The sequence below is a fragment of the Mustela nivalis genome, assembly GCF_964662115.1.
Source record: "Mustela nivalis genome assembly, chromosome: 8".
In the NCBI taxonomy this organism is placed as follows: Eukaryota; Metazoa; Chordata; class Mammalia; order Carnivora; family Mustelidae; genus Mustela; species Mustela nivalis.
In genome coordinates this window covers 64,295,800-64,310,700 of record NC_139027.1, presented here as the reverse complement: position 1 = coordinate 64,310,700, position 14,901 = coordinate 64,295,800, and the positions used below count along the sequence as shown (strand labels likewise).

Sequence of the window (14,901 nt, the reverse complement as noted above, 5' to 3'; positions counted from 1 at the left end):
GAAAGTCAGATTCTCCCCTTCCTCAGGGCTTGCTTTTCTTGATTGCTGCATGTTTTACTTGGGTTTGCCAGTGTTTTGACTGAGATTTCCTTGAATACCAGAAGTCTTAACAAGAACAGCAACAACTAAGCCACTTCTTTTATGTTTTGTGCATTGGCTGTGGGCTAACACACTCTTAACACTTAGCCAGGCTGTTTATAATTCTGCCTCAGCCTTGCACTGAGAGTATACATCAGCCAGTGGCGAAATCTGAAGTCTTTTCAGTTCTTTTCTAAGCATGTGCCCTATCCTGAGTATGCATTGTTGCTCTCTTTATTTACCAGTACATTCAAGTACTTTGAATGTCCTTGCTAATTGCCAAAGAAACTCTGTTTTGGGCTCTTTCCCCCAGGCCTTAGAGGCCTCTTGTCTCTCTCAAGTATAATCTTTTGCCCAAACAAATGTAGAGTTTTTGACATCTTGCAATATTTTCAGTGATACCCACAATGTCCCTAAGCAGGTTCTGAGATAGACAAAACAAGAGACAAGTGATTTGCATCAGTCCTTCAGGTACCCAGACAGCTTTAAAAAAACAAAAAAACAAAAATCTCCAAATAAGATTTCCTCTGCTCCCTCCAGATCCAAGGACCAGAGTCTGACACTGGGAACTTAGGTTAGCATCTTTAGGACTGAGATGGGTTTAGGGAAAGCACAGACAAAATAACCCAAATATTTCCCATTTTTAAATTAGATTTTTTTCTTGGGATTATCATCTGTTTGATTGCTGTAAAGTTTTAACTGTTAACAGTTTTGGCAAAGTTAGTTCAGATGGCTTTCTGTTTTCCTTTTTCCCTGTGTTTAGAGCTTCCTACTCTGTCATTTTGCAGGTGTGTATTATTTTTATTATTTACACCAACATGTATGTTAGAAAAATCTCCCCAGGACTTCCTACTTATTGATCCCTCTATTTTAATCCTTTCTACTAGACTCCTGTTATATTTACTTCCCTCATTATCCAGATTCATTTCCATATTGCATCATTTTAACCACGTTTCCCCAATGTCTTAAATTCTTTCTGTATTTCCTTTCCATATTCTATTTATTTGGCAAATGCCCAACTATGGATGAAACTAGTTCATTGCTTTCTCCATTCCAAATGCAGGCTTCTAGCTCTGACAAGGATAACACCTATTTGTTTAGAATTGCTCTTAATTCCTACTCATTAACCTCAGCTGGGTTCCCAATACTACTCTGCTAACTTTCTGTGTGTCCCATCAGTTTGCATCCTCATATCTACCTTTCACATTTTTCTTTTTAAGATTTTATTTATTTATTAGACAGAGATCACAAGTAGGCAGAGAGGCAGGCAGAGAGAAGGGCCGGGGGAAGCAGACTCCCCCACTGAGCAGAGAGCCCGATGCAGGGCTCTGTCCCAGGACCCCAGCACCATGACCCAAGCTGAAGGCAGAGGCTTAACCCACTGAGCCACCCAGGTGCCCCTCACATTTTTCTTAACATCTCTCTTCTTCCACCTTTTGTTACTCTGATTTCTTTTTTACTTCACAAAGGAAAAAGGTACTACCAGATGACAAATTTTTGACTTTTAGGTACTAAATCCATAAACCAAATTATATTTGTGCCCATCATGTACTTCCCACTAATAAAATTAAAGAGGTTTCCCTTTTCTTATCCAAGGCTAAATCCTTTATATCTCCATCCTTTCTTCTTTATGTCTTCTCAGCAGCCCTGTCTCTATGGTGTTATCTACTTAGTTTGCTGAAACCAGTTTGTAGTGCCTTGCAAGAGCTCATGAGTGAATTTTAAGGAATTTTGGAAATTAGTTGATATCAGTTTGGTAGGTCATGGTCATGACCATTGGCCATGGTCAGAATATATACCCCAAGTAAATCACCAAAGGCTATATAAACATGTGCTTAAAAAAACTTTCAGAGAGATGGATATTAGACATTTATGAGCACATCACTGTTTATCTTCTACCCCTCCATTAAATTTTATTCCAAGTAACATATTTAAAGTGTCAGTCTCTCACAACCTAAAAACGGAGAACAAAAATACTAACAAAAGCTCATGTCTCTCAGCTCCTATTGAATCTCCCATGAGTCTGCAGTAAAATATATCCTCAATTTATAGCATAGTATACTGTACATTGAAGGTGATAAATATTTTTGAGTCAACATTCTTTGGGCCAGTGAGTTAGATATTTTCATTTAGTACTGATTGAATATTTTGGCAACAGAGGTTAAAAGCCTTAAAGATGCCCCCTGTTCTTTGATTTATGGCATGTTGGCAAATCTATCACAAGGAAATAATCCATGTGTAACCAACATTCAACTCACATTATTTTTAATAGTGAAATGTCAGAAATAATGTAAATGTCCAATATTAGGGACATTTTTAAATGAATATGTTATATTCATGCAGTGTGTGAATGTATAGTCAGTGAAAATGAAGTGATTATAACTATAAGTATAATTTCTAGGAGAAAAAGCAGACTGGAAGGAAATTTGCTTCTATGTTAGAATGGAGAAAGAACAAAAGCCCTAATGAGGTAAGAGAATATAAATTTTCATGAAGGATAAAATCATAGAATTAACTCTAATAACACAGAGATATTGTTATATTCAATTAATATAGCTTGATTAAGCTGCCTGATGGGTTTCCATGGGGTGAAAATAGTACAACTTGCAATATATTAGCAAGGGGAATTAACCAAACTGAAATTTATATTGAATTAATTTTTCCTTTCCCCTAATGCATCTGTCAACTTGGCTGAGGAGCATAATGTATTTCAAGATATCCTGTAGCAAAGTGTATAAAAACATTAGTAACTTATTCTAGGAATACTTTAAAAATTAACAATACAATCTAATTAATTTGCCCACTGGGACATGATAAAGGAATAAGCTTCTGCCTGGTAACTCAACTTATTTATCTTACACTGGGTTTATAAACTGTTATTTATTTTTATTAAATAAATTGAACAGTAGATATAATATTATCACTATCTCCAGGAAAATCTCTAAACACATTGAAGAGATGTGAGAGTGAATTTGAATGAAGCATTACAAATACATGTGATCTTGAATAATTGTAAAGCATTTGGTAGTTTTCAATTACCCCTCTTTAGAAGATATTGTCATTAATTTATTTTACTATATGGAAAGGATGACACATTAAAAGTCTAATTCAGTGTTTAGCCTTTTCCTTTTAACTTTGAAATTATATCATTAAAATTAGTTAGGAACTTATTTTAAGTGTTATTCAAGATGCTATCCATAGTTGTAACAGCTAAATGAGATAGAAAAGTAGTTGCTAATTTTCTTTGTAAAATAGAAAAACAAAAGATTATTCCAACTGTTTCACACACACTTATTACTTAGCAAATGAGTATCAATGTTAGAAAAAATCTGCTTCTAACTCCAAGGGCCTACTCTATATTTGTATCTATATCAAATATGGCTATAGAGAGAGATAGATATAGATATACTTGATTTTCCTTTAAAAGGCAGACTAGCTTTATAACAATGATATTTTAATATATTCCAGATCTGTTGTAAATTTTAAGTGCTTTGAAACAACATACTCTTTGAGTTGGAGATTGCCCAGGTTCCATCAACTATTTCTTTTTTTTTTTTTTTAAAGATTTTATTTATTTATTTGACAGAGATTACAAGTAGGCAGAGATGCAGGCAGAGAGAGAGGGAAGCCGACTCCCTGCTGAGCAGAGAGCCTGATGCGGGGCTCGATCCCAGGACCCTGAGATCATGACCTGAGGCGAAGGCAGCGGCTTAACCCACTGAGCCACCCAGGGGCCCCTCATCAACTATTTCTTAGTAACAGTTTGATTATCTATTTTAGTACAGCACTGTGTCCAGTTTAAAAAAAAAAAATCATTTCCCAGTTTTCTTTGCAGCTAGGTGTAATGATGTGACCAGATTCTAGCAAATAACTTAAGCAGAAGTCATTGCATGGGACTTCAGAAAAGCTAGAATGGTGGAACGGGAAAGATTATAGGAACTTAGTTTCCTGAGAAAGATGGGGCTGCCATGCTGGTCCTATTTTGTCTAATGCCTGGAAATGTTTTATATGAAAAACTACCTTATTTAAGTCATTGTTTTAGGGACTTCTGTTATTATTATTACTTGAATGAAATTTCTAATGTACCCTGTCTGTATGTTCTATATTCTTCCATTATTACTAGACCCATCTCTCTTTATTACTTTCTAGCATATCCAGTTATGTTACATATTCTCCAGTTCCCCGTTACTGCTGGACCTAATATGTAATGGATATGCTATTTAGGCATTCATAAGTCATTTATTCATAGCTGTCTCTAAATAGCACAGAAACAACTAGATAAAAAATGTGGGAAAAGACCCTTGCATTTGATCATAGTGAAAAACATTGGCACAACTCTTTCTTCTAGAAGTAGCACCCTTGCCCCTCCTCTCCCACCTTCTTTTGGAGATCTGTTTCCATCTCAGTGAAATACCTCAGGAGGCCTTATCATGTTCAGTGATCCCACCTCCTCATCATTCCCTGTTATTTATCCCCTCACCCAAACTGAGGCAATAGTTACAACCGCTCTTCCTGATTTGTTCAGACAGTTTAGCACAAAGCCACAAACAGAAGTCAAGAGTATTTTTAAATAAAGTTTATTTTTAGCTGGTGCTAAGAGAAAGGGAACATTGCTTTCTCGTGTCAAAGATTGCAAAATGTAAACTAAGAGTTGGTAATAGCTGTGATTCCAGTCTTTAAACAAAAATTGGTGTAAGAGAGTAAATGCTATAGAACAGACAGAGTGACTCAATAAAGCCCAGTAGCTTTTGGGTTTCAAAGGCCAGTTGTCCCAGAAGCCCTTATTATTATTTAGTTGTTAAGAGTCAATAATTCTCCCGTTATACTAACTTTGTCTCATTTTAATTTCAAACATTTTGCAAATGTTTTTGTCTAAACTGTTTTCTCTGAAATTCGTCATAGGAATCTTAAGGAAGGCTCATTCCTAGGTAACTTGAGGCTCCTCCAAATAGCTTACATTGATTTGAGGACTCCTCCATAGCTATTTAGTCTTCCCTGGACTAACAGACAGTCTAGGACATATCCACTTACTTTTCCTTCTCTCTCCATAACTCTGGGTCATACTTGCTTCATATATATATATATATATGGCTTTCTCAGCCTTTCCAGCCCTTGCCTTATTTTCTTTCCTGCATTTCCACAATAAAATTAGATCAGGAAGAACTATTGCCGGCTTTCAGAAACACGAGAAATACAAACAAACAATGCTGGAGATTTCAGTTTCCTCTATCAGCAAATTATAACATTTGCAAGAGCTCACAGGGCTGCCATTGAAACTCTATCATTCTATCTATTCCCACATCTATGTTTTGGAAGAGAATAATGGCTTCTTCTCCCCATGCAAATTTCTTAACTAGAACCTTTTAGGCAAAGGAGCCTGGAAAATGGGGTCTATTTCCTATTATGTAGGGGAGAACATAGAACACAGGGGTTGGTGTTGAGGACCTATACATAGTGTCTAGCACTGATAGTTAGAAATAATTTGAAAGAAGTGTTGCCAAAGACCAGATTTTCTTGGCTAGCCATTTTACTAAATCCATTCTATTTCTCCTGTGCCATTTTTAATTTTAGATTTTATTCTTTAAATGACTCAGGGTCAGACATCGAAAAGTCCTGAAAATAACTGTCATTCTAGGGTTCTGCTTCACTCCTTCTATTACCTGAATGTTTCTTTTTCAGTCTTTCACATTCATTCTTTTCTAGTTTCCACATCTTCTGCAAGTGACTTTTGTGCTAAGATGTAGTAGTAAATGGATTTAGAGAGAGCAGAACATCTACCTTCTTTATCAGTTTGAAGGCAAAGACTTTATTTTCCTAACTTGTCTTCATGTTTTACTAACTTTCTGGGCTGTGAAATAGTGGTAATGAATACTTAAAACATTTAATCTTCGGATAGCTTAGTTAACTTCTTCAAGGGAAAAAAATCTGAGTGTGGTCTGATAAAAAACCAAGAGACTGCATTTTTTTTCTTTTTATCACATCTGTAACATGACTTTCCTGTGGAAAGATGTGTTAATTATTGAACATGTACCAACTTTAAGTCATTTTTTATTCTAGACTCTGAGAATAGAGTGAATAAGACAAAAATATCCCCCTGCTCTTATGAAACTTTCATTTCTAGTGATAAGAGCCATCAATAAATGGTTAAATCAGTTAAATGAAAAAAGAACAATGATTTAAGACAAAAGTAAAATCTATGGGTAAATAAAACAAAGCAGTATGAAAGAATGGATAGCTGGGTATGGGTACAGCATCCTGTTGAATACCTATCCAAAGCATTGCATTTATTTGGGAACTGGAAGAAAAAGTTTCCAGCTACCTAGGGCCCAAACATTCTAGGCAGAGAAAGCAGCATGTGTAAATATCTTAATGCAAATTTCCGGACAGAAAAGATTATATGTTTAGCAATACAGAAGGTCAGTATGGCTATATAATAAAAGAACAAGGGAGACTTAAGAGAGTTATGAAAGATGAATTTGGAAAAATAAGCCAGAACCTATAGTGTTCTGTAGGTATGTTAAGTTTGTATTTTATTCTAAGAGCAAGTGTATATCATTGTAGTAGTGAAAACACAAATGTCACATGCTCTGGTTTGTATTTTTTAATTTAAAAAATGGGACTTAAACTAGTGAACCATGTTTTTTATGAAGCTTTTATTCTATGTACTTACTATATTTTAGAATGTATTAATTTTTCTTTATCCTTAAAACAATATAATGAACATTTTATCATGGGTTTTGGTTGTATTACTTATGAATACATAGAATATTCTGACACAATAATATGTTAAAATCTGATATATTTTTGTTGATAGATATTTTTTAATTTCTAAAAGTATACTAAAATTAGAAGACTATGACAATAGTGTTTAATTATTACTTATACACTGCTTAAATATTGCAGACTTATTGATCACTTGTTCTGGAAATATCACTAGAGATCCAGACTGACTCAAGTTCTATACAAATAATCTTTGTAGGAAAAAAATTACAAAGTGATACGAGATAGAGAAAAGGGAAAGTATAATAGCGAAGGGAAGGAAGTAAGCATTATATAAAGAAATCCATCAGATAACGGTACAGAGTCCATCAGAACGTTACTGGAAATTACTTGCACTAGCCCTCTGTAGTATTCCTGTAAGAGGGAAGAATATAAACTTTATTTTCAACTAAACAGTGCTTGTAATTAAAAAAAAAAAAACAAGTGGGGAGGAGTCAAGATGGCGGAAAAGTAGCAGGCTGAGACTACTTCAGCTAGCAGGAGATCAGCTAGATAGCTTATCTAAAGATTGCAAACACCTGAAAATCCATCGGCAGATGGAAGAGATGAAGAACAGCAATTCTGGAAACAGAAAAACAACCACTTTCGAAAGGTAGGACCGGCGGAGAAGTGAATCCAAAGCGACAGGAAGATAGACCCCGGTGGGGAGGGCGGCTCCCAGCAAGCGGCGGAGCAATGGAGCACAAAATCAGGACTTTTAAAAGTCTGTTCTGCTGAGGGACATCGCTCCAGAGGCTAAACTGGGGTGAAGCCCACACGGGGTCAGCGTGGCCTCAGGTCCGCAGGGTCACAGAAGGATCGGGGGTGTCTGAGTGTCGCAGAGCTTGCGGGTATTGGAACGGGAAAGCCGGCTACAGAGACAGAGCCGACAGTGAGCTCACAGCTCGGTGTTACCTTGAACCGGTCGCAGGCTCGGTGAGCTCAGAGCGCGGCCCGAGGTCAGGCAGACGGGAGTACTTGGGCGCTATTCTCTGAGGGCGCACTGAGGAGTGGGGCCCTGGGCTCTCAGCTCCTCTGGGTGGGAGACCAGGAGGCCGCCATTTGTATTCCCCGTCCTCCGGAATTCTACAGAAAGCGCTCAGGGAACAAAAGCTCCTGAAAGCAAACCCGAGCGGATTACTCACCCCGGCCCGTGATAAGGGCAGTGCAATTCTGCCTGGGGCAAAGACACTTGAGAATCACTACAACAGGCCCCTCCCTCAGAAGATCAACAAGAAATCCAGCCTAGACCAAATACAGCTACCAAGGAGTGCGGTCTCAATACCAAGGAGAGCAGAAGAATTCCAGAGGAGGAGAAAGCAAAGCACGGAACTCATGGCTTTTCCCAGTGATTTTTTTTAGTCTTGCAATTAATTTAAATTTTTTCTTTTTCATTTTTTGTTTTTTTTTCTCGCCATCTGGTTAAATTTTTTTTTTAACTTTTACCTTTTTCTTTTTTATGGTTTTTTAACTAGTTTATCTAATATATATATTTTTTCTTTTTTATATTTTTCTTATTTGTTTTCGTTTTTTTAAAATTCTTTTCTTTTATTTTCTTTTTTTTTCTTTATTTTTCTCTCTTCCTTTTTGAAACTCTTTTTATTGCCTTTCTCCCACCTCATGATTTGGAATCTCTTCTGATTTGGTTAAAGCATATTTTCCTGGGGTTGTTGCCACCCTTTTAGTATTTTACTTGCTCCTTCATATACTCTTATCTGGACAAAATGACAAGACGTAAAAATTCAACACAAAAAAAAGAACAAGAGGCAGTACCGAAGGCTAGGGACCTAATCAATACAGACATTGGTAATATGTCAAATCTAGAGTTCAGAATGACAATTCTCAAGGTTCTAGCCGGGCTCAAAAAAGGCATGGAAGATATTAGAGAAACCCTCTCGAGAGATATAAAAGCCCTTTCTGGAGAAATAAAGGAACTAAAATCTAACCAAGTTGAAATCAAAAAAGCTTTTAATAAGGTGCAATCAAAAATGGAGGCTCTCACGGCTCGGATAAATGAGGCAGAAGAAAGAATTAGTGATATAGAAGACCAAATGACAGAGAATAAAGAAGCTGAGCAAAAGAGGGACAAACAGCTACTGGACCACGAGGGAAAATTCGAGAGATAAGTGACACCATAAGAAGAAACAACATTAGAATAATTGGGATTCCAGAAGAAGAAGAAAGAGAGAGGGGAGCAGAAGGTATACTGGAGAGAATTATTGGGGACAATTTCCCCAATATGGCAAAGGGAATGAGCATCAAAATTCAGGAGGTTCAGAGAATGCCCCTCAAAATCAATAAAAATAGGCACACACCCCATCACCTAAAGTAAATTTACAAGTCTCAGTGACAAAGAGAAAATCCTAAAGCAGCCGGGAAAAGAAGTCTGTAACATACAATGGTAAAAATATTAGATTGACAGCTGACTTATCCACAGAGACCTGGCAGGCCAGAAAGAGCTGGCATGATATTTTCAGAGCACTAAATGAGAAAAACATGCAGCCAAGAATACTATATCCAGCTAGGCTATCATTGAAAATAGAAGGAGAGATTAAAAGCTTCCAGGACAAACAAAAACTGAAAGAATTTGCAAACACCAAACCAGCTCTACAGGAAATATTGAAAGGGGTCCTCTAAGCAAAGAGAGAGCCTACAAGTGGTAGATCAGAAAGGAACAGAGACCATATACAGTAACAGTCACCTTACAGGCAATACAATGGCACTAAATTCATATCTCTCAATAGTTACCCTGAATGTTAATGGGCTAAATGCCCCTGGCAAAAGACACAGGCTATCAGAATGGATAAAAAACCAAAACCCATCTAAATGTTGCCTCCAAGAAACTCATTTTAAGCCTGAAGACACCTCCAGATTTAAAGTGAGGGGGTGGAAAATAATTTACCATGCTAATGGAATCAGAAGAAAGCAGGAGTGGCAATCCTTATATCAGATCAATTAGATTTTAAGCCAAAGACTATAATAAGAGATGAGGAAGGACACTATATCATACTCAAAGGGTCTGTCCAACAAGATTTAACAAGTTTAACTATCTATGCCCCCAACGTGGGAGCAGCCAACTATATAAACCAATTAATAACAAAATCAAAGAAACACATCAACAATAATACAATAATAGTAGGGGACTTTAACACTCCCCTCACTGAAATGGACAGATCATCCAAGCAAAAGATCAGCAAGGAAATAAAGGCCTTAAACGACACACTGGACCAGATGGACATCACAGATATATTCAGAACATTTCATCCCAAAGCAACAGAATACACATTCTTCTCTAGTGCACATGGAACATTCTCCAGAATAGATCACATCCTCGGTCCTAAATCAGGACTCAACCAGTATCAAAAGATTGGGATCATTTCCTGCATATTTTCAGACCACAATGCTCTAAAGCTAGAACTCAACCACAAAAGGAAGTTTGGAAAGAACCCAAATACATGGAGACTAAACAGCATCCTTCTAAAGAATGAATGGGTCAACCGGGAAATTAAAGAAGAATTGAAAAAAATCATGGAAACAAATGATAATGAAAATACAACAGTCCAAAATCTGTGGGACACAACAAAGGCAGTCCTGAGAGGAAAATATATAGCGGTACAGGCCTTTCTCAAGAAACAAGAAAGGTCGAGGTACACAACCTAACCTTACACCTAAAAGAGCTGGAGAAAGAACAAGAAAGAAACCCTAAGCCCAGCAGGAGAAGAGAAATCATAAAGATCAGAGCAGAAATCAATGAAATAGAAACCAAAAAAACAATAGAACAAATCAACGAAACTAGGAGCTGGTTCTTTGAAAGAATTAATAAAATTGATAAACCCCTGGCCCGACTTATCAAAAAGAAAAGAGAAAGGACCCAAATAAATAAAATCATGAATGAAAGAGGAGAGATCACAACTAACACCAAAGAAATACAACTATTATAAGAACATACTATGAGCAACTCTACGCCAATAAATTTGACAATCTGGAAGAAATGGATGCATTCCTAGAAACACATAAACTACCACAACTGAACCAGGAAAAAATAGAAAGCCTGAACAGAACCATAACCAGTAAGGAGATTGAAACAGTCATTAAAAATCTCCAAACAAACAAAAGCCCAGGGCCAGACGGCTTCCCGGGGGAATTCTACCAGACATTTAAAGAAGAACTAATTCCTATTCTCCTGAAACTGTTCCAAAAAAATAGAAATGGAAGGAAAACTTCCAAACTCATTTTATGAGGCCAGGATCACCTTGATCCCAAAACCAGACAAGGATCCCATCAAAAAAGAGGGCTATAGACCAATATCCTTGATGAACATAGATGCGAAAATACTCAACAACATACTAGCCAATAGGATTCAACAGTACATTAAAAGCATTATTCACCAGACCAAGTGGGATTTATTCCAGGGCTGCAAGGTTGTTTCAACATCCACAAATCAGTCAATGTGATACAACACATCAATAAAAGAAAGAACCAGAACCATATGATACTCTCAATAGATGCTGAAAAAGCATTTGACAAAGTACAGCATCCCTTCCTGATCAAAACTCTTCAAAGTGTAGGGATAGAGGGCATATACCTCAATATCATCAAAGCCATCTATGAAAAACCCACTGCAAATATCATTCTCAATGGATAAAAACTGAAAGCTTTTCCGCTAAGGTCAGGAACACGGCAGGGATGTCCATTATCACCACTGCTATTCAACATAGTACTAGAGGTCCTAGCCTCAGCAATCAGACAACAAAAGGAAATTAAAGGCATCCAAATCGGCAAAGAAGAAGTCAAATTATCACTCTTTGCAGATGATATGATACTATATGTGGAAAAACAAAAAGACTCCACTCCAAAACTGCTAGAACTTATACAGGAATTCAGTAAAGTGTCAGGATATAAAATCAATGCACAGAAATCAGTTGCATTTCTCTACACCAACAGCAAGACAGAAGAAAGAGAAATTAAGGAGTGAATCCCATTTACAATTGCTCCCAAAACCATAAGATACCTCGGAATAAACCTAACCAAAGAGGGACAGAATCTATACTCAGAAAACTATAAAGTACTCATGAAAGAAATTGAGGAAGACACAAAGAAATGGAAAAATGTTCCATGCTCCTCGATTGGAAGAATAATTATTGTGACAATGTCTATGCTACCTAAAGCAGTCTACACGTTTAATGCAATTCCTATCAAAGTACCATCCATCTTTTTCAAAGAAATGGAACAAATAATGCTAAAATTTATATGGAACCAGAAAAGACCTCGAATAGCCAAAGGGATATTGAAAAAGATAGCCAACGTTGGTGGCATCACAATTCCGGACTTCAAGCTCTATTACAAAGCTGTCATCATCAAGACAGCATGGTACTTGCACAAAAACAGACACATAGATCATTGGAACAGAATAGAGAGCCCAGAAGTAGACCCTCAACTCTACAGTCAACTAATCTTCGACAAAGCAGGAAGGAATGTCCAATGGAAAAAAGACAGCCTCTTCAATAAATGGTGCTGGGAAAATTGGACAGCCACATGCAGAAAAATCAAATTGGACCATTTCCTTACACCACACACAAAAATAGACTCAAAATGGATGAAGGACCTCAATGTGCGAAAGGAATCCATCAAAATCCTTGAGGAGAACACAGGCAGCAACCTCTTCGACCTCAGCTGCAGCAACATCTTCCTAGGAACAACGCCAAAAGCAAGGGAAACAAGGGCAAAAATGAACGATTGGGATTTCAAGATCAAAAGCTTTTGCACAGCAAAGGAAACAGTTAACAAAATCAAAAGACAACTGACAGAATGGGAGAAGATATTTGCAAACAACATATCAGATAAAGGACTAGTGTCCAGAATCTATAAAGAACTTAGCAAACTCAACACCCAAAGAACAAATACTCCAATCAAGAAATGGGCATAGGACATGAACAGACATTTCTGCAAAGAAGACATCCAGATGGCCAACAGACACATGAAAAAGTGCTCCATATCACTCGGCATCAGGGAAATACAAATCAAAACCACAATGATATATCACCTCACACCAGTTAGAATGGCTAAAATAAACAAGTTAGGAAATGACAGATGCTGGCGAGGATGCTGAGAAAGGGAAACCCTCCTACACTGTTGGTGGGAATGTAAGCTGGTGCAGCCACTCTGGAAAACAGCATGGGGGTTCCTCAAAATGTTGAAATTAGAGCTACCCTATGACCCAGCAATTGCACTATTGGGTATTTACCCTAAAGATACAAACGTAGTGATCCAAAGGGGCACGTGCACCCGAATGTTTATAGCAGCAATGTCCACAATAGCCAAACTATGGAAAGAACCTAGATGTCCATCAACAGATAAATGGATCAAGAAGATGTGGTATATATACACAATGGAATACTATGCAGCCATCAAAAGAAATGAAATCTTGCCATTTGCGACAACATGGATGGAACTAGAGCGTATCATGCTTAGTGAAATAAGTCAAGCAGAGAAAGAGAACTATCATATGATCTCCCTGATATGAGGAAGTGGTGATGCAACATGGGGGCTTAATTGGGTAGGAGAAGAATCAATGAAACAAGATGGAATTGGGAGGGAGACAAACCATAAGTGACTCTTAATCTCACAAAACAATCTGTGGGTTGCTGTGGGGACGGGGTTTGTGAGAAGGAGGTGGTATTATGGACATTGGGGACGTATGTGCTTTGGTAAGAGCTGTAAAGTGTGTAAACCTGGTGATTCACAGACCTGTACCCCTGGGGATAAAAATATATGTTTATAAAAAATAAAAAATTATATAAAAAAAAAAGCCTTTGTGCCCGTTATTAGAATGAAAGACTAAGGATCATGACCTTTGATTCCTGTTCCCCATGTGGACAGCGCTCCTTTTATCACCTCCAGTACTCCAGCCCATCTTGTACTCAGCAACACTTTCTGTGCTCAAAAGTACTTCTTTCTAGCACATTGTACAGAACAGGTATTCAACACATGAAAGGTTTTCAGTTTCTCTAGGGGAAGATAAATAAAAAAATATTAACATCCTTTTTTCAGATTTGGGATTAAGAAGCAAATTTGGCAGGCAGACATCTGTGATGCTATAACTTGGAAGCTCTTTTTATTCCTGAGCTGAATGAAACTTTCACATAATGACTTCATTTTCATACTTCCTTTTCCTGTACTCCTTCAAAAACATGCTTTAATTCATTCAATCATTTAGAAGTGTTGAATGTCTACTTTACATCAGGCAATTAGTTTTCAGCATTGAGTGAGTTGTGTAGAGAGTAAGTTGATGTCAGGTGTGTATGTGCTTGTGAGTTTGTGAGTGCTGGTGTATTTATTATCAGGGTAATATATTTACCATCTTATTTTCTATAACAGTGTGTTAAGAAATAGATAAAGTACTGTGTAATAGAGCTATTTGGTGAGAGATAATACATTGCTTATACCAATTGCATTTTAATTTGGAGCAAGAATAAAATTCTATTTAATTTTATTAAAAAAATGATTATTACGTAGACTACAAAACTTACCTTTCTCATAGAGCATTTTTTAAAAATATAAATGCACATTAGTTTTTTTCCAAATGTATACTGCCCCATTTCATTATCATGTTTTATCTCATCAGACACCTACCGAATAAAGGGAAGGAGTTACCATTGATTCCACTAGCAGAGACAGTTTATATACAATGGGATAGAAATTAAATAATTAAAACATTTCTCACTGAATTCTCACTGAAAATATAACTTAAAATCCTTATGTTGCTCATAACTCATATGATGTTCTTGTTCTTTATTGTCCAAAGTCATACTTTTGTTAGTGAATATTTAACCAGTGGTCTTTTCCACTTTGAGCATATAATCTCTGAGACCAGTCACTTGATTTCTTGTGTCAACTTTGCTTTTTCCTTTAAAATATAAATAATACTGCTTGCCATCAGTCTGCCTTAACTATGTAGGTTGTCTTCTTAAAAGAAAGGATTAATGGTATGCTTTACTTCAGGGATTCCTAAAAATATTATCTACCTATACCCCAACCTGGCTGTGACCCAAGGTGTCTGCCAAA

The 14,901-nt window shown here is 36.9% G+C and overlaps 1 long non-coding RNA gene across 3 annotated transcripts in view; it reads left to right on the top strand.

The window, feature by feature from the left end:
• The window catches only part of LOC309870794, a 122,492-nt gene that overhangs the window by 42,418 nt on the left and 65,173 nt on the right, over positions 1-14,901 (top strand). For all 3 annotated transcript variants that reach the window (XR_014314820.1, XR_014314821.1, XR_014314822.1), the window contains one exon: positions 2,480-2,548. This is a non-coding gene — a long non-coding RNA (uncharacterized lncRNA). The remainder of the gene's footprint in view (positions 1-2,479; positions 2,549-14,901) is intronic.